Source organism: Mesocricetus auratus, unplaced genomic scaffold (assembly GCF_017639785.1).
Source record: "Mesocricetus auratus isolate SY011 unplaced genomic scaffold, BCM_Maur_2.0 Super-Scaffold_100028, whole genome shotgun sequence".
NCBI lineage: Eukaryota > Metazoa > Chordata > Mammalia > Rodentia > Cricetidae > Mesocricetus > Mesocricetus auratus.
Genome location: NW_024429209.1, coordinates 20,235,750 through 20,256,172, shown reverse-complemented (window position 1 = coordinate 20,256,172; position 20,423 = coordinate 20,235,750). Strand labels below are relative to the sequence as shown.

Sequence of the window (20,423 nt, the reverse complement as noted above, 5' to 3'; positions counted from 1 at the left end):
AACAACAAAGAGAGAAAAAAACTCGCCAGCATTTGAACTCCACGTCCTGGGGCTTGCAATGCCTGAATTCAGAAGGCCCAAAAAGGTCAGTCATCCAGTGATGGGCAGATGGGCAGAGACTCTTAATCTGCAACAGCAACTTTTACGAATTTATGGATGCCTAGTTGCCACAAAATCATCACAATTATGCAAACGAGAGTCACCATGAACAGCTGTCCTCTGGCCCTTAAACAAACTTACTGGGGACGGGGACAGCAGTAGGCCAGGGGAAAGAGAAAAGAGGTGTCTTGGTCCCTTCTGGAAGGCTCAGCCCACTGAAGTGGGGCAGCTAAACCTAGGAAGCCTTCTGAGGGCCAACCTGACTGCTCCAGCAGGTGCCTGGACACAAATCTGCCGCAGGGAGACAGCCTCTGGCCTCTTCCTCTTCCTCCATTCTTCCCATTCTTTCTCTCTGTCCCTTCCATTCTCAGCCCTCTCTCCCTCCCCGTCTCTCTCTCTTCCTCCCTCTCTCCTTCTTTTCTCTCCTAGCTCCTGACACCACCAGGAGTAGGCCCTGGGGACCCACACACAACCAGCCCGGTGTGCACCTGCGGTTCTGTCGCAATGGCGCCGGTGTTCCCCGTGGGGAGGAGCAATCTAGAATCGCTTTCTCCAGCTGCATCACGCTCTTCCTTAATGAAATCCTAACTTTCTCGTGTCTCCTTCCCAGATGGCCACAAGGCTTGCTTTACCACATAGGGTGTCCCTTTCAGTGCCTGACTTGGTGAGCTCTGGGGACCCCATTGGTGGCATTCCGCCCATCTTAGCAGCTGCGTGGCCTCTGCACTGCCACCCCAAACACGACTCCCTTGGATGAGTCCGGTGTCATGGTGGCAGGAGGAGGAGGAGTCGGGGTAGGGGAGGAAACATGACCCGGACAGCTCCAGGCTTTGCCTAATTACAGAGAGAGGTGCAGGCTTGGCCGTTTTCACTGTGGTCCTGAGCTAAGAGTATCTGGAAGGCCTCAACAGAAATCTCCAGGGTCCGGGGCCCAGAAAGGCTAAGAAGAGCATTCTGCATCTCTAGGCCATTGCCCTTCCCAGGAACAGCCTGGCCTGAGTGCAGGGAGCGTGAAGCATGGGGCTCTGACTTTGTCGGGAGGCTTCCTTGCCCTGAGCAAAAGCTCCTGGGGAGGAGAGAACACTGGAGGCAGGGCTCAGGAGGGTGCTGGGGTGTGGGCTGCCAGGGCTGCAATGCCCGCCTTGGGCTGTGCACCGCTTTGGGGCCGTCTCCACCTTTTCTGGCAAACGAAACCTATTAGTGCATAGCTGAGCTCTCCAGGATCCTAAGGGCAGGAGTCCTCCCTGTTGGCTTCCTAAGTCCTCCCTGATGGTTTGCTAAGTCCTCCCTGATGGCTTGCTAAGTCCTCCCTGTTGGCTTCCTAAGTCCCTGTTGGCTTGCTAAGTCCCTGTTGGCTTGCTAAGTCCTCCCTGTTGGCTTGCTAAGTTCTCCCTGTTGGCTTGCTAAGTTCTCCCTGTTGGATTGCTAGCAAGGACGAACAAGAGGTGAGGGAGGAGCTGGTGCTGGCTGTTGTGGTGGGCACTGACCATCTCCTGTGACTCTCTTCCCAGGGCTCTGGGCAGACCGGAGTTAAGGGACACATGACCCTAGAAACCTACAGTCTCAGCTCCACTGTGGGGCTGTTATCGTCGGTAAGCGTCGAGTTTCTCGCCATGCCAATAAAATCACTGCACCGAGGCTTGCTCATGGGGAGGCTCGTTCCTTCGTTCCTCATGACCTCTCACCACGGCAAATCCAACTCCACAAGAGAGAAGATTGCCCAGTGGGGCAGCTGGCAGGGGTCTACTCTACAGCAGGGCAGCCCTTGGGTCAGGCCCTGAGGTGAAGAGGGTAGAGATTCTACACAGCCCAGGCTTCAAGGCTCCTGGTGCTAGGCCTAAGCCCAGCGTTATGTTCTCCACAGTGCTTTTCAGTCAAAGTCCTCTCCGCATTGGCCCCGTCACCAGACGGAGAGGTCCTTTGCGTCCGTCCTCTGCACCCCTCTGCTGAGGGAGTTCAGATCACACAAGCAATCACACATGTCCACACCCCCACACACACCCAAGGTTTCTGTTGACGCTTGGAACACGTCTCTTTGTTGGAGAAGGGGCTGTCCAGTGCCTGGCGACTGCTTGCAGCATTGCTGGCCCCCTCCCCACCCTTCCCTCCAACTCACAAAATTCTGGAAATGTCCCCTGACATTGCTAGGTGTCTTCTGGGGGCAAAACAGCCCCTGCTAGGTCTGACTAGTTCAACCCAATCGGCTTGGTTTTCACAGGAAGCACAGGATTTTGTTATTGTCGCTCTGAGCAATCAGGAAATCAAGGGCACAGCAGGGACCCAAGAAAAACAGCAGAGCCTGGGTGGCTGCTAATCGGGACGCTGATTTTCCCCATTTGTTCTCCCTTGGTCTGTATTTGAAAATGTCTTCGCCAGAGGATGACAGGCATCAGGCTATGGTACACATGATGCCAGACACGTTCCAGACCAGCCCTCTAGCTGCTGGGACCAATTCCCTCCACAGCAATTCCTGGTTAAAAAAAAAATCTCCTTATTCAAACAATTTTTGCTTGAGGTGGGTAATAAAAAACCACTGCCTCAGGTTGGTTTTTTGTTTTGTTTTGTTTTTGGAAGGGTTGGGGGGGTTCACTTTTGTATTTTTTTTTTATCTAATTTAGGTCTAGAGCTCTCTATTTTGAGATGACATTTAGATACAGATTAACCAATTTAAAAAAAAACCATAGCTACCCCCTAATGAGTGAACTCTGATGAGAGCAATTTCAAAACTGGGAAGGGGTCTGAGGAGATGGCTGTGTCACGCAAACCTGAGGGCTTGAGTTCTAACCCGGGCACGGTGGCACTTATCTGGCCCCAGCTCTGCAGAGGTAGCTACAGGAGGCCCCTTGAAGCCTGGTGACCAGTCTTGCCAAACCAGTGAGCCCTAGGTCGGTAAGAGATGAGTCTCAAAGAGTAAGATGGAGAGTGATTGAAGAAGATGGATGTCAACCTTTGGCTTCCACACATACACACTGCAGACAGGAGCACACACACACACACACACACACACACACACACACACAAACCGGGGGTGGAAATTAACTTAAATACACTTCTGCGGCATCCCAAGGGGAATAGAAATTGGTAATTGTGCTAATTATTTAAAACAAAGGAAATTATCAACAGAGACTTCATTTTGTACTTGGCAAGTCGCAGGCGAATCAACCCGGCCAGCTGTTTCACTTATCTTCTGACCGAGGCTGCAATCTTGAAATTCAAAATAACCAGCTCGAGGCAAACACAGCAGCTTCCTTGATTTTAAAGCCATCTGGATAGCAAACCAGAGAGTGGCTACACATGAAGAAATATGTGTGCGACACGCAGGACGTTAGCTGTGCTAATGAAAGCTGTAAGACTAAATGAGCCCCTGACAAGCCCTTCCAAGACACAGTGGTTCACCGCCAAAGTCAGTCTGCAAAATGAAGATCAATAGCCCAATACAAAGGGGAGGGAGGCTATTAAAACCAACTTGAACTCGAGAGCTTCTGAGCTGAGAGCTGGGGGGACTCTAGGGGAGCAGTGAAATTCTAAAATGGGCACAAAGGACAGCTATAAGTTGGCCTGGGCAGTTGGGTCGCTTCGTTCCTGACCCGAGTCCTTTGTGCAAAGTTCAGCCCTGACCCCACCCTGTTTGCAAAAGACTCTGAGACAGGAAGCCACGTCTGGAAAATGAGATGTCCAGAGGGGCAAAGGCAATGGAAGTGTCACGTGGAGAAGAGGGAATGTAGACCTGTTGGTGGAGGGGTGACCAATGGTTCTGGTGGGTCCTGGGACAGCTGGTGGAGGGGTGACCAGTGGTTCTGGTGGGCCCTGGGACAGTTGGTGGAGGGGTGACCAGTGGTTCTGGTGGGCCCTGGGACAGCTGGTGGAGGGGTGACCAGTGGTTCTGGTGGGCCCTGGGACAGCTGGTGGAGGGGTGACCAGTGGTTCTGGTGGGCCCTGGGACAGCTGGTGGAGGGGTGACCAGTGGTTCTGGTGGGTCCTGGGACAGCTGGTGGAGGGGTGACCAGTGGTTCTGGTGGGCCCTGGGACAGCTGGTGGAGGCACACTGGTACCCACTATGGCATCTGCCTTTGTACCAATTTTGAACGTTGACCTGGGTCCTGCTATGACTTTCTTGCCTTCTTCGCTGTCTTCAGCAGAACCCTTCAGCTTCCCTAGACCTGTGTCTCCATCAGTGAATTGGGAATGGTGACAGCTGTGGCCTTGGGACACTGGAATCTGACGGGACAATAGATCGTGTACTTAGTACTCAGTCTAAAATCCAGGTGACCACGGAGCCACACTGCAGAGTGAAGCCTTTCCCAGAGGCTCCAAACCCAGAGAAGAGTGAGCAGTGGCCTGCTGTCAGCCAGTACCACCGAGCCCAGATTTCCTCCCACGCTGGTTTACTGAGTGTCCTTCAGAGCTCTGCAGCTCCCTAATGAGCCATGCACCTCACATTATACAGCCACACCCAGCCTTTCCCATCTCCTCGATTGTCTCTGACTCACAACGAGAGTCTCCATCACCAGGGTCCTCGTCTGTTCAATGGGGATGTGGGCGGCTATTACGCTAATTGTCGGGGCTGGAGAGATGATGGCTCAGCAGCTAAGAGAGCGCTATGCTCTTCAGAGCTCTGTTTCCAGGGCCCTCGTGAAACAACCACCCATAAACCCAGCCCCGGGGGGATCCCATTCCTCCAGCCTCCGGCACTCAAGGGCGTACACCTTCATGCAAGCACAAACACATAATTAAAAATAAAAAAGTTTAAAAGGAAAAAAATCATCTAGCTGAGTGGCGCCCAATCAGTCGAGCCAGTGAGCGTACGCCGGGTGCCTGCCTGTGTAGGTGCTACGGCTGGGGTGAAGTGGAGGACCCAATCAGGCAAATGACAGTCAAGGAGGACGGAATCCCAAGAGTGGTGAGCACCAGACAGGATGGGTATAAGGGCTCCTAGCTAGGGCTGGGAGGTTAAAAAAAACGTTCCCTAAAAAGGTCACAGCCGAGCCAGAACTGAATAATAGGAGATGCTGTTGGCTGGGAGAGCAGCAGACAACCACCACACACCTGCAGTCAAGAAGCTCTCTCTCTCTCTCTCTCTCTCTCTCTCTCCCTCCCTCCCTCCCTCCCTCCCTCCCTCCTTCTCTCTCCCTCTCTCTCTCTCTCTCTCTCTCCCTCCCTCCCTCCCTCCCTCCTTCTCCCTCCCTCTCTCTCTCCCTCCCTCCCTCCCTCCTTCTCCCTCCCTCTCTCTCTCTCCCTCTTCCTCTCTTCCTCCATCCCTCCTTCCCTCCCCCTCCCCCTCCGCTTCCCCCTTCCCCCTCCCCCTCCGCTTCCCCCTCCCCCTCTCTCCCTCCCCATCAGTAAACTACTTTAGGGCTTTCTTGTATCTTGTACAACAGAGAAGGGCTACACTTTTGCTATTACCCCTTCATGATTTAGACACAGACTTTTGAAGACACTATAGCCAGGTAACTCTAAGCTTTCTTCCCTTAAACACTGATCCCATCAACTCTATAAATAATGATCCCATTATTTACAGGATTACTTTTACACCTACAGTGAAAATCACACTAGAATTTATCTCTAATTCATTTCTCCCTCTCTTAGCGTCTTTACTGAATATCTCCACTGCCCCAGTGGCTTCTTGCTGCTAATGCCTTGGTTTAGACAACGCCTTGATTCTTCTTTGAATTTCCTGCATCTTTCTCGGCACCCTGACTTACTGTCATCTTACTGTCCAGAGGGTCGTCGAGCCTCTGGATCTTGGACAGCTGGCATCTGAATCTCCAGGGACACGTCTTTCTTTCTGAGCCTTCGCTGGGATCTCCACGCCTTTCTCGCCTGTTTGTTCCTCTGCTCCGTGAGGCACGGAGATCTGACTCTGTCTTCCTGGCCTCATGCACTTTCCCATTGCATTTGCCACTGGATGTAGACTTGATGGCCCCATCATCTCGATTCTGCAGCCCAGTCTCTGTGGGGAGGGGTCCTTGCGACCATCCTTCTCTCCCTATCTCTTTTGTTCTGCTGATTTGCCAACCGAAGACCGTAGGTGTCCTCCACTGACTGGTTTTCTTTGGGTATCTGGAGCTCAGAGGCTCCAGATGAGTGATGGCTGGGCCTTCTACTTGGGGTTGTTTCTTTGACATTCACAGCGTTGGTACTCTGCTCTTGAGCGCGTTGATTCTGTTTGCCCTCAGGTCTTTCATCTGCAAGGGGTCAAGCAATGTGCAGCTCTGCTTCTCAGGGACGGCTCTCTCACCTGTTGCTCCTTGCACTGGAGTCACAGAGTAGAGGCCCCCCCCGGATCTCAGCTTCCCATCTCTTTCAGACTTCCTGGGTGGCAGTGAAATGCTGTCTCTGCTCTGTGGTGCCCCAGGGTCTCTGATGTCTACCAAGGTTTCCAAGGGGTTCTCAAGCATTCTGCAGGCTCGCAGAGGTGTCCCTGGGTCTGGCCTTTGCTCTGGGGCGTCCTTACGGTTACATGTGTCACTTCACAGCTGCTCAGTGTGGTTTGCTGTTTGGATTATTTCTTCAGAACCAGCCAGGTCTTAGACAGATTGGAGCTCCTCCTACTTCCCCTTTTTAATCCAATCCAGAACACCAGTCAGACGTTAAGAATGGTCCTGCCCAGTTAAGGATGGCTTTCCAACCACAGTTTATCTAATCTAGAATATCCCTCACAGGCATGTCGAAAGCCCTGTCTCCTAGGTGACTTTAGATCCTGTGAAGGTGACCATCATATTAACCATCACTAAAAATGGCACCTGGCTGGTCATAGACAGTATCTCGGTGTCTATGGGAGTTCACAGACCAGCCATCCTGGGATGTGTCATGGCAAGAAAGAGATCCTATCTCAAACAAAATGAAAGGCAAGGACCAACAGCTGATATCGCCCTCTGACCTCCACACAGACACCATGGCATGAGTGCGACTTGAGTTTTTGTGTATGAACATGCACACACACAACACACACATCATACATACACATACAAATGCACACATCATACACACACAAAGACAAAAAATACATATCTAAGCTTTCCTCCAAAGCCTCAATCCTGAATTACACAGGAAGAGAAGTGAAAAGTAATAGCTCACACCCAGCCCCACTCACTCCCACCAAGCGTGTGCAAATATGGAGCAAGACGTGATGTGTTTAACTTGGAACCACTAGTGACCACCGCAAACAGAATGGCTTCTTCTTTGGCATCGACAGTTGAGGCTGTCTTACCATGTGTCTTTGGTAGCTTGTAGTATCTGCTGGACGGGTGGAAACTGAAGTCTACTGTTGAACCCATCAGCTTTCATGCGAACCTGCCAGCCTCCTTCTCCCCCCCCACCCCCAGTAACCTGCCACCCCTGAGACTGAAGCCTCCTGCTCATATGCAAGAATGCCTGGACTTTGACCACAAGCATGGTTTACATTTACTGGGTCTCTGTCTTAGTTACTTTTCTGTTGCTGAGATAAAATACCCTCACAAAAGCAACTTAAGGAAGGAGGGGAGGGTTGGCTTTGCCTCACAGCGTAAGTTAGGGATGCTGCTTGGCCACAGGGAAGTCAAGGCCACAGGAGCTTCAAGCAATTGGTCACATTTGTCTACAGTCAGGAAGCGGCAAGAGATGGGTGTCGGCTCTCAGCTTACTCTCTGCTTTTATGCAGACCAGGACCTCAGCACGGGGAAGGGTGCCACCCATAGTGGGTGAGTCCTCCCATTCAATCAATGTGATGAAGATAATGCTCCGACAGACACACCCAGTGACCTGTCTCCCAAGAGGGGACCCCAGGTTGATCATCACGGCTTTGTGGAGTCCCACGGTACTCGGCATTTCCGTCTACCTCTTCTGAGAGTCAATGAAGGTGACCCCCAGAATGTCAGAGAAGGTGAAAACCTCCCATTAGAGGGACAAGCCTCAGGTTGCTAGTAAACTTCAGAAAGAAAGTTTGGGACTAAATGTTGTCATGGGATGTTCAAAGGTAAGTGCAAAGTGTGTGTGTGTGTGTGTGTGATGTGTGTGTGTACCACAGTGTGTATGTGTGTGAGATGTGTGTACCACAGTGTGTGTGTGTGTGTGTGTGTGTGTGTGTGTGTTTAGGAGCCACTTCTACTAATATTAAACGAGGTTGTCTTATTTTGTTTTTAGGTTAGGTTGATTCTATGCATATGAGTATTTTGCCAGCATGCAAGTCTGCACACCACATGCATGCCTGGTGCCTACAGACATTAGAAGAGGGAGTCAGATCCCCTGGAATTGGAGTCACACACTGTTGTGATTCTCCAGGTGGGTGTCAGGACTGAACCCAGGGACTTGTACTAGAAAAATGCATGCTTCACTATTCCAGGCTCCCTCCCCCTTAATAAGCACAGATCCTTTTCCCATACAGCATAACCTGAGTACAATTTCCCCTCCCTCTACTCTTCCCACTTTCTCCCCACCTCCTCTCCCGTCCAGATCTGCTCCCTTTCTGTCTCTCATGAGAAAAGAACAGGCTTCTAAGAGATAACAACAAAACATAATAAAATAAGACAGGATGAAAATCATCACATCAGAGTTGGACAAGCCAAGCCAACAGAAAAATAAAAGATCCCCCAGAGAAGGCACAGTGGGGCTGGAGAGATGACTCAGTGGTTAAGAGCATTGACTGTCTTCCTGATGGCCCTCGTTCAATTCCCAGCACCCACACGGCGGCTCACACTTGTCTTTAACTCAAGCGGATCCAACTCCCTCACACAGACATGCATGCAGACCAACACCAATGCGCACAAAGTAAAACATAAAACGTTCAAAAAGAGAGAGAAGGCCTAAGCACCAGACACCACTGGTTTTACACATTTGGGCGTTCCATGAAAGTGCTAAACTGAAAGCTACTGTGTGTGTGTGTGTGTATGTGTAATAACTGAAAGCTATAATATATATTATATACAGCTATATATATAGTATATACATATATAATACATGTGTTATGTGTGTATATATGTAGTATATACACACATATATGTATATACTATATGTATGTATGTATATATGCCGAGTATCTTGTTCTCCTGGTGTCCTCCATCCCCTCTGTCTCCCCCACTCCTTCTGCTTCTTTTCCTCAGGGTTCCCTGAGCTCTGAGGGGAGGGATTTGATGGAGACATTCTATTTAGAGTTGTATATTCCAAGGTCTGTCTGTCTGTCTGTCTGTCTGTCTGTCTCTCTCTCTCTGTAATATCTGGCTGTGGTCTCTGCATTTGTTCCCGTCTGCTGCAGGAGGAAGCTTCTCTGACGATGGCTGAGCAAGGCTCTGATCTGTGAGTACGGCAGAACGCCATTACAGGTCATTCTGTTGTTTTGTTTTAAGACCGGTGGTATTTGGTTTCACCCTAGATCGAAGGGATATTTAGACTCTGGGCTCTTGGTCAACCAAGCAGCATCAGATATGGGTCCCATCTCATTGCCTTAAGTCAAATCAGACGTCAGTTGGTGTCTTGTTAAGGTTTCTGCTGCTGTGAAGAGACACCATGGCCACCACAACTCTTACAAAGGAAAACATTTAACTGGGGCTGGCTTACAGTTTCAGGAGTGTAGCCCATGGCCATCATGACAGGACACGGTGGCGTGCAGGCAGATTGGGTGCTGGAGAAGGAGCTGAGAGCCCTACATCATCTTTATCTGCGGGCCGCAGAAGCAACTGTGTGTCACACAGAGCACAGGTTGAGCTCAGGAGAGCTCCAAGCCCACCCCCACAGTGATGCACTTCCTCCAGCAAGGCCACACCTCCTCCAACAAAGCCCCACCTCCTAATAGTGCCGCTCCCTCTGGGGACCGTTTTCTTTCACATCGCCGCCGCAGTGGATTACTCCCACAAGATTTGTGTCCTTATTGTCCTAGCATGTTTTCAGGAAGGACACTTGTAGACCAAAGGTTGGGTTGATGTTTTTGTTTCTCTTTGGGTAGCCTTCAGAGTACCTTTCCGTGCCGTAGACGCTAGGACCCGAGGGTGAGGTTCTAGGTAGGGACCAGTTTAGCCTCTCTATGTCCAGTGAGTTGTGTGGGTGTTATCTTCAGCAATGGGGCCTTGCACTCAGTTTGTCTTGGCAACAGCCTGGGCTGTTTGGAGATTTCCATGGGATCCTTTTGACCAGCATCTCAACAGGAACTGGAAGCTCCATTTGGTGACAAGAGATGGCCAATAGGGACTCCATTTCCTCTATTATTTAGACACTTCATTGGGATCGCCTTCTTATATTACAGGAGTTTCCCCTGCACTAGTTTCCATATCATCCCTAAAATGTCCTTCAACTCTAATATTTTTCCCTGATTCTCCTCCACACCCCCACTCCAGTCTACCCATAAAATCTATTTTCCCCTCTCAGGAGACCCCCCCAGTCCCTTCCTATATGACCAACCTCTCTGGAGCTACAGACTGGAGCTTGGTTATCATTTATTTAATGGATAATATCCAGATATAAGTGAATATACACCATATTTATCTTTCTGGGTTACCTCACTCAGGATGATTTTTTTCCTAGTTCTATCCATTTGCCTGCAAATTTCATTATGTCATTTTTTTTCAAAGATCTGAGTAATACTCCACTGTGTAAATGCACCACCTTTTCTTTATACGTTCTTCTGTCAAGGGACATCTTGGCTGTTTCCAGTTCCAGGCTATTGAGACTGGAACACCAATGGCCATGGCTGAGCACGTGTCCTTGCAGTAGGGCAAAGAGTCTGTAGGGTGTATGTCTGAGAGGGGTACGGCTGGGTCCTGCGGCAGATCAAGTCCCATATTTCTGAGGGACCTCCATAATGCTTCCCACAGTGACTGTACAAGTTTGCATTCCCATCAGCAGTGGAGGAGTGCTCCCCATGAGCCACATCCTCTCCAGCACGACTGCCACCTGTGTTACTGATCTTAGCCATTCTGGTGGGTGTGAGATGGAATCTCAAAGTAGTTCTGATTGGCATTTCTCTGATGACTAAGGATAACGAATATTTCTCTAAGTGTTCCTCAGCCATGTGAGTTTCCTCTGTTGAGAATAATTCTCTGTTTAGATCTGTACCACCATTTTAAAATTGGGTTATTTAAGTTTTTTTGATCTACAGTTTCTTGAGTTCTTCGTATATTTTGAATAAGTGACCCTCTTTTGAATGTGGATTTCATTTTTTAAAAAAAGTTTCCTATTTTTTAGGCTGCGGCTTTGTTCAAATGACAGTGTCCTTTGCCATGCAGAAGCTTTTCGGTTTCATGTGGTCCCACTTACTAATGGTTAATCTTAGTGCTTATGTCAATAGTGTTCTGTTCAGAGAGCCTTCCTCCGTGGCAATGCATTCATGGCTGTTCCTCACTTTCTTTTCTATCAGGTTCAGTGTACCTAGTTTTAAGTTGAGGTCTTTGATTCATCTGTAGTTGAATATGGATCTATTTGCATTCTTCTACACACAGCAACCATACAGTTTGACAAGCACCATTTGTTGAAGATGCTTGGGTTTTTTTCCAGTATGTATTTCTGACTTCCTTATTAAAAATCAGGTGTTCATAGGTGTGTGTATGTTTATGTCTAAAGAACACTACCTACTCATCAAAGGAAAACTCCACTAAGATGATATGTCAGTTTTTAGCATCTAATGCCCCAAACACAAGGGCATCCATTTTTATAAAAAGAAACATTGACCCTCATGCACTGATAGTGGGAGACTTCAATACACCACTCTCAACAACAGACAGGTCATCTAGACAAAAGCTAAACAGAAAATGCTGGAGCTAGCTGACATTATAAACCAAATGGATCTAACAGATATTTATAGAAAAATTCACCCAAACACAAAGAATATGTATTCCTCTCTGTGTTTTTTGTTTGTTTTTGTTTTTTTGAGACAGGGTCTCTCTGTATTGTTTTGGAGGCTGTCCTGGAACTTGCTTTGTAGACCGGGCTGACCTTGAACTCACAGAGATCTGCCTGCCTCTGCCTCCCGAGTGCTGGGATTAAAGGCATGTGCCACCAATGCCCAGCTGTATTCTTCTCTGTGATTCATGGAATTTTCTCCATAACTGACAACATGCTTGGACATAAAGCAAGTCTCGACAAATGCAAGAAAACTGAAACAACTCCCTCATCCTATCTGACCACCATGGATGAAAGCTGGATCTCGTCACCAGAAGTCCAATGTGCTATCCATGGCACCACAGAGCCACTAAAGCTGGATCTAAACAACAACAGAGACAGCAGAAAGCTTACAAAGTCATGGAAGCTGAACAACTTTCTACTGAATGAAAAATGGGTCAAGACAGAAATAAAGAAACAATGAAAGACTTTCTAGAATGCAATGGAAATGAAGACACAACATACTAAACTTAAGGGACACAATGAAAGCTGTGCTAAGACACAAGACCATAGCACTAAGTGCCTACATTAAAAAAAAATGGAGCATGTTAGCAGCTGAAAGATCTAGAATATAAGGGAGAAGTAACATCCAAAAGGAGTAAACAGCAAGAAATCATCTACTGCAGGGCTGAACTCAATAAGACAGTAAAAGAGAATAATATGAAGAACCAATGAAAGGAGTTGGTTCCTTGAGAAAATCAATAAAATCAACAAACCCTTATCCAAATTAACTAAAAGGCAGAGAAAGAATATCCAAATTAACAAAATAAAAATAAAAACTCACAACACATGCCAAGGAAATCCAGAGACTCATAAGAATGAACATACTTTAAAAACCTGTACTCTATAAAATTGGAAAATCTAAAATAAATAGATAATTTTCTCGATAGCCACCACTTACCAAAGTAAATCACGATCAGGTAAGCAATTTAAACAACCCCTGGTGAAATAGAGGCAGTCTGTTTGTTTGGGAGAAAAGTCTCCCAACCAATAAAAGCCCAGGGCCAATTGGCTTTAGTGCACAATTCTACTAAACTTTTAAAGAAGAGTTAACACCAACACTCCTCAAATTAATCCACAAAATAGAAACAGAAAGAACACTGTCCAACTCCTTCTATAAGGCCACAGTTACCCTGATATCCAAACTACACAAAGATCCAATGAAGAATGAAAAAATAAAGACCTGTTTTACTTATGAACATAGATCAAAAGTACTCAATAAAATACTTGCAAACCTAATCAAGAACACATAAAAAATATCGTCCACCATGATCAAGTAGGCTTCATTCTAGAGATTCAGGGATGGTTTAATACATGAAAATCAATACATGCAATCAACCATATAAACAAACTGAAAGAAAAAAAAACATGATCATCTTATTATATGAAGAAAAGGCCTTTGACAAAATCCAACACCCCTTCATGGTAAATAATACAAGGGACACACCTAAACATAATAAAGGCAGTTTACAACAGGCCCACAGCCAACATCAGCTTAAATGGAGAGAAACACAAAGCAATTACCCTAAAATCAGGAACAAGTCCACTCTCTGTCTCTACTCAGTATACTACTTGATGTCTAAGATGACTGAAGGAGATCAAGGGGATACAAACTGGGAAGGAATATGTCTAAGCTCATTATTTGCAGATGATATGATAGCATACATGTAACCCTAAAATTTCTACTGAGGAACTCCTTCAGTTGATAAACACTTTCTGCAAAATAGCTGGATACAAAATTAACTCAGTAGCCCTCCTACACACAAATAACAAATACGCTGAGAAAGAAATCAGAGAAACACCCTTCACAATAGCCTCAAATAATATAAGATATATTGGGGTAACTCTAACCAAGGAAATGAAAGACCTGTGTGACAAGAACTTCAAGTCTCTGAAGAAAGAGATTGGAGAAAATATTAGAAGATGGAAAAATCTCCCATGCTCATGGATTAGTAGGACCAATATAGTAAAAATGGCCATCCTACCAGAAACAAACTACAGATTCAATGTATTCCTATTAAAATTCCAACGCAATTCTTCATAGATCTTGAAAGAACAATTCTCAGCTTCATATGGAAAAACAAAAAAAGTCCAGTATGGCTAAAACAATCCTAAGCAATGAAAGAACTAGAAAGTCTCTCCATTCCTCATCTAACGTTATACTACAAAGCTATAGTCATAAAACAAAAATATGGTATTGGCATAAAAACAGTCATGCTAATCAATGGAATTGAATTAAAGACCAAGATAGAAACCTGTTTTTTTTTTAATTAGTATCAGATGAATGGATATGACCATGGCAGGTCCACATAAAAATACTTATTTTCTTTTGCTGAATGATCAAGTGGGGGCTAGGGAGATGACGTAGCCAGTGAAATGCTTGCCTTGCAAACATGAGGACCTGAGTTTGATCAGAACCAAGGCATGGTGGCATTTACTTGTAACCTCAGCACTGGGGAGGCAAAGATAGGCAGATCCCTGGGCCTTCTTGGCCCCCCAGCCTAGCCTAGTTGGCAGTTATTACCAGGCCAGTGAGAGGTTCTAGGAAAAAAACAAACAGGTGAACAATGCATGAGGAATGACATCTGGGGAGAAAATGGCCTGTGGGGACCCCACTCTGCACACTCTAAGCCCTGAGGGAGGACATCGTGTGATGGGGTGGATACAGAGGGGCTCCGGCAACCTATTCCACCACAGGTGAGGACAGTAAGGCTTAAGGGCCACTAAAGTGAAGGCGACAGGAGCCACCTAAGGAGCTACAGCTTATCCCAGGGTCATCATGGTCCAAATCATGTCTGGGGACTTTTCTCCAGTGATGCCTGCAAGGTAAGGAAAGTTGGCTGAGTGGAGGGATCACAGAGGCTGCGGCCATGAGAGGCCAGGAGGAGAGAAACGGAAGCTGAGCATGACTGTGGATGGTTTCTCTTGAGACAGACTCTTCTGGATACAGTAGACCACGATGAGGGCAGGGAAACTGAGGGACACCTCCTAGTGTCTGGCCCTCCTCTCCCAGGGCTCTAGAAGCCATAGAGATGGAGGTCAGGTCCAGGGATGTAGGAAACACAGACAGAAGGATCCTGGAGAGAGAGAATAATCCTGCTTACACCCTCTGTCGCCACAGGCAGGGTCATTACAAATTAACTGAAGGACGTGAGGGTTTGGAGATCCCCAAAGCCAAAGGTGGTGGTGACAGGACACTCGGGTAGCCATGGGTAGAGAGACTCCCGGAAGGAGAGTAGAGGGGAGAGGCCTCTGCAGACTGTGAGGAGGAGGAGCAGCAGTGGACTGAACATGATGTCCAAGATGGCGACCAATGTGAGGGAGCCTGGAGGACTAAGGACTGGGGCGTAAGGAAAGGGCATCACGGTGCAGAAGCTGCCCTGCCTTAGCTCCCTTTGGCATGGAGGGTGGTATGGCATTGGAGACCGCGGCTTCCAGAGCAGAAGTTAGGGCCCAGCAGACGCTCTTTCTCCAGCCTCCTTCAGCCCTGCCCCTACCTCCCCCACACCACCCTCACACCATACACACCCCCACCGGCTCTCCCCGAAACCAGCAACGTCTCTTTTTGCACAGAAATCGGTTCAGGACAACCAAGGAGAGCAGCAAAATCCCATTTTCCCCCTGTTTTAAGAAATTATATCCTTATTAATCAGGAAACATGACATCACTCCACTGCCACCCCCCAGTGAAGCATCCTCTCCTGGCTTCCCAGTGCCCAGGGGGTCGGGTTAGAGAGACTAACAGTTCAGCATCAAGCCGGCAGCCCACCCCACGGCTCTGATTGCAATGCAGCTCCCGAGCGAGCGCATTTGAAGCTGGTTTACATTGTCTTTGCTTGGCTGACCTTGTATGCTATTGAATTGGAAAATGTGGTTTGTATTGTAAGGCCTCTTAATAATGTATTAAAAAAAACAAAAAACAAGGGACTTTTCCATTGCAAATGAAATATGGAACTCCATATTTAGCATGGAGAATGCCTCAGCTTGTTTTGAAACATATTTTTCATTAGCTAGACTTCTCACCGTAACAGAGATTTAAATTTTATTTTAAAAACAGCCTGCCATGCCCTACGTGCTCATGTATTTATGTGTACTCTTTCAAAGAAAACTATCTAGAAAGATATACGCACCAGTAGTGATGGTGGCGGCTGTGAAGAAAATGAGAAGATATTATATTTCTGCATGCCGGCTTCATTTTTCAATATGAGAATTGTTCCTGGGTCTGGTGGCACATGTCTATAATCCTGCACATGAGAGACCGAGGCAAGAGGATTAAGAATTCAAGATCAAGCTAGAGATAGACGGAGGAGATGGTCACTTAGTAATGGCGACATTTTGAGATGATACCATAGTTGGTAAAAACAAAACAAAACAAAACAAAACAAAACAAAACAAAATTCTCAGTGGACCTTCCCAAACTAGCAGGGCACGATTTCACTAGACAATAGAATCTCATGGTTCTACCATGGGATAGGCAATCTCTGTTGGACAAAGACATTGTGTGTGTGTGACTGTGTGACAAGAGAAGTTGCCTGAGGCCTGCTCCCCACCAGCCCTTCATTAAGTGCTGTGAACTGAGGTGGCCCTGCCCTGGAATTCTCAAATGAAGGTTCTGACCCCTAGGACTGTCGGATGTGATGTTGTTAGGAGATAGCATCTCTGAGGCTATTGAGTTAGACCGGTGTCATTGGGATCCCTAACCTGAGGTGACTACTGTCCTCATTAAGAGCGGACATCTGGACAAGGACATACAAAAGGGTTGCCTATACGAAGGGATGCAAACAGAAGGTGGTCATGTACAAGTCACAGCCATACTGACTGGGACCCAGGTGTGACACAGAGCCTGATATTGGGGTTCAAGCTTCAAGAAGAAAGATCATAAAAGCAAAGCAGCCAAGCCACTAGCTCTTACCTCTACCTCAGACCAAAATGGCTGTCCTGGCTCCATGAATCCCCAGAGTGCAATTCTCGCCACCAAACCTCAGGCTGCAATCCTGTCTCCGCCAAGACTCAGACTGCAGTCCCAGACTGCTTCCTCTCCTCATTGGGGCTAGAGACAAATTCTCACATGAGACCCTTTGCTTCTTCCTTTCTTTCTTTCTTTCTTTCTTTCTTTCTTTCTTTCTTCCTTCCTTCCTTCCTTCCTTCCTTTCTTTCTTTCTTTTTTCCTTCCTTCCTTCCTTCCTTCCTTTCACAATTCTCAAATCCTGGGATAGAAGGCGTGGGATCCCAGGTGCTGAGATCACCTTTGTGTGAGCTGTTTCTCTTTAGGACTGGATCAATTTCATGTAGCACAGTGTGGCCTTGAACTAACCGAGATCCGCCTGCCTGTCTCCTGAGTCCTGGCATTAAAGGTGTGTGCCGCCACCTCCCAGCTTCTATAGCTAGCTAGTGTGTGGCTGGCTTTGCATTCTGAGACTTCAGGCAAGCTTTATTAAACCATAAATAATGCATCACCATACTCAATAGTTCAGAATGATTCCAACCCACTGATCCCGTGACCTCTCCTCCAGCCTCTGCCTCTAGTGTATGAGGAAAGCTCTTTCCATTTTCTGTGACACTAGGCAAGACCCTGACTGCCTGAGTCTAGCTGGCCCCATCCTGGCTGTGGATTAACTTGGGACAGTCCCAAGGCACCAGCATCCCTCAGCCACCCTCTACTCTTCTACCTCCGTCTGCTTTGGGAAACAGGCTCTGCGTTTTACGTACAGCAGGAGCAAGCCTCCCTCCTCAGCACTGCCCGTTTCTCCCTCCTTGGTGCCAAGTCCAGACCTCTCATACTCTGTGTGACCACAGGAGCCTCCAATGGTCCCCCTAGCCCTCCACTCCTCTGCCTGTCACCCAGTTCTGTGCCCTCTTCACAGCTTCAGCGCTCCCAGAGTCTCCCACAATCGTTGGGACCCAGGCCAGCAGCCCACCAGGCTCATGCACTCTCTCCCTCTGCTCTCCTCGGGACCACCAGACCCATTCAATCAATCTCCCTTGTGTGTGTGTGTAGAGACAGAGAGAGAGCCAGAGAGAAACAGAGACAGACAGACAGACAGACAGACAGACAGACAGACAGACAGAGAGAGCTGCTGGGGCCAGAGGTGGACATCAGTGCCTTCCTCAATAGCTCTCCACCTTATTTTTTTTGAGACAGGGTCTCTCACTGAACCTGAGCCAGACTGGCTGGCCAATGAGCTCCAGGGATCCCCGGTCTCCACCTCCCATCCTCGGCACTGCAGATCCATACTGCGTGTCCGGCTTTTCTGCGTGTGCGTTGGCGATGACTTGGACCCTCACACTTGAGCAGTGCCTGGGCTGCCTCCTCAGCCCCGAGTGAGGCCCGCTACTCTCACCTGCCCCTTTGCACGTGGGTTTGTACCCTGAGCTTCCCACCTGTCTTAGTTGGGGTTTCTTTTCTTTTCTTTTTTTGGTTTGGTTTTTCAAGACAGGGTTTCTCTGTGTAGCTTTGGAGCCTGCCCTTGCTCTGTAGACCAGGCTGACCTCGAACTCACAGAGATCCGCCTGCCTCTGACTCCCAAGTGCTGGGATTAAAGGCGTGTGCCACCAACGCCCCGCCTAATTAAGGTTTCTATTGCTATGAAGAGACACCATGACCATGACAACTCTTATAAAGGAAAGCATTTATTTGGGGGGTGGTGACCCACAGTTTCAGAGGTCTAGTCCATTATTGTCATGGCAGGGAGTAGGGCCACGTGCAGGCAGACACGGTGCTGGAGAAGGAGCTGAGAGTCCTTACTTTTGACTCACAGGCAACAGGAAGTGGTCTGAGACATTGGGCGTGTCTTGAGCATAGGAGACCTCAAAGCTCACCACCACAGTGACACACTTCCTCCAACAAGGCCACGCCTCCTAATGAGACTATACGCCACTCCCTACGAGCTTATGGGGGCCAATGACATTCAAACTACCATAGGAGACACTGTCGTTCAAACCAACATACCACCCTTGGAAGCCACCTGGCAGGCTGTTTGCAACTGTGAGATGCCAGACTAAGGACACTCAATTTTCTTTCTTAGCAGCGTCCTCACACCCAACACGGTGCCCACCTGGGACGGGGGCTGCCCCAGCATGTCATGAACCGAGGTACCCACTGCGCAGTGACTGTGTACTTGGGGCCCTGAAACCAGCCTGGGCTGCAAAGCCTCCCCGTAGCCACGTTCACGATGCCTCTTTGTGTCCCTCCCTCACCTGCCCCTGGCTCTGGAGAGGTTACCAGTAAATAAAAGCACTAATTGCATCTGCTAGCGTTCTCTTCCAGGATTCAGAAAACCAACCTGCACTCATTAACCCTGGGGAAGCGGGGGCCAGCGCAAGTGTGCCGTGCCTTTCTCTGCTCTTACAAATCACGCGTGAGGCCCTGACCCCTCCGCACCCCAGAAGTCTACACTGGGGCTTTTCCCCAGCCGTGCCGGGAAGGGGAGCCTGGTGCACCCTCCAACCCAGGCTGGAGGGGCGCAAGGAAGTTGGCCATCTGCCCTTTCAGTGGCTGGGAGACTAGGGCATGGGGACACCAGCTAAGGCAAGCATGTCACATGCCAGGCTTCTCGCTCTAAGTCACAACAAGGGAAGGCGCGCACGTGCAAGCGCTTTCCTATCCCTGCTGACTGTTCTCACACTCAGCGTCTGACCCCACTCTGCGACAGAGAAGGAAACTGAGGCTGCAAGGCAGCCTCCCGCCGGGGTTAAGACCGGTTACAGGACCCTATAGCCAATGCCCATGCCCTAGAGAAGCCTGGGCCACAGAAAGGATAGCAAGCAGACAGGGGGGGGCGGGGCATGGGGAGTTGGCAGGCCTTTAACCCGGAAGCGTATGCCTGTGTTTCACTCACCCTGTCTATTAAGGCCCAAGAAGAGTCCTGGGCTCTCTTTGTCAACTCACTGCCGTGATACCCCGGACCGGTTCTGAGCCAGGGCTGGTGTTGATAGCGTGACTGGCCTCTTGGAGCATGACGTTGGTCCTGGTAACCATTGTGAGCATGTGACTCACTTAGGATGCTAGGCACGGAGAATCGTGAGCCACAGGGCAGGAGCCAGCGTCCCTGGGCACTGGTGGCAAGAGGGAAGGTGGGAAGTGACCAGACTCCCAGCGTCCTCTGCAGAGGGGCAGCGGGAGGTGCCAGGGGACTGCCCTCCCATGCGGCAAAAGCCACGAGAAAGGTCTAGGTAGGTGACACCTCAGACCAAGAAGGATGAACCAGAGAGCTTGAAAAACCATTTTCTGGCTGAGGCGGACCACAGGCGCTAAGCTCCCACCGTGAGCCACCCGCGGGTGAGTTTAAGCTGGGGGCAGCTCACAGGTTCCCAGATGCAAAGGGCACAGGGCGAGAGAGGGCCAGCAAAACCAAACAGCCCTTCCTTCCTATCCATTCTTTGGGAATTTCCACGTGTGCAACGGACGGTCACACACGTGTACAATGGACGGCGACCACAGTTGCGCCCCCCCCCACCGCCCACCCCTGTCTCCAAATCTCC

The 20,423-nt window shown here is 48.8% G+C and overlaps 2 long non-coding RNA genes across 7 annotated transcripts in view; one reads left to right on the top strand and one right to left on the bottom strand.

Moving 5' to 3' along the window:
• Nucleotides 1-2,385: 2,385 nt before the first annotated feature.
• Nucleotides 2,386-19,962, bottom strand: LOC121134427. 2 transcript variants are annotated; one of them, XR_005871505.1, is made up of 5 exons: nucleotides 19,781-19,962; nucleotides 16,855-16,992; nucleotides 16,073-16,186; nucleotides 15,472-15,564; nucleotides 14,371-15,020 (listed from the first exon to the last, which is right to left on the bottom strand). It is a non-coding gene; the product is annotated as an uncharacterized LOC121134427 (long non-coding RNA). The 2 variants fall into 2 exon arrangements; XR_005871506.1 differs by lacking the exons at nucleotides 14,371-15,020; nucleotides 15,472-15,564 and adding an exon at nucleotides 2,386-2,569 and having other exon boundaries at nucleotides 19,781-19,957.
• Nucleotides 19,883-20,423, top strand: part of LOC121134426 — a 20,931-nt gene continuing 20,390 nt past the window's right edge. The window contains exon 1 of one of the 5 annotated variants that reach the window (XR_005871502.1): nucleotides 19,883-20,220. This is a non-coding gene — a long non-coding RNA (uncharacterized LOC121134426). The remainder of the gene's footprint in view (nucleotides 20,221-20,423) is intronic. The other 4 variants (XR_005871504.1, XR_005871500.1, XR_005871503.1 and 1 more) reach the window with 4 other exon arrangements.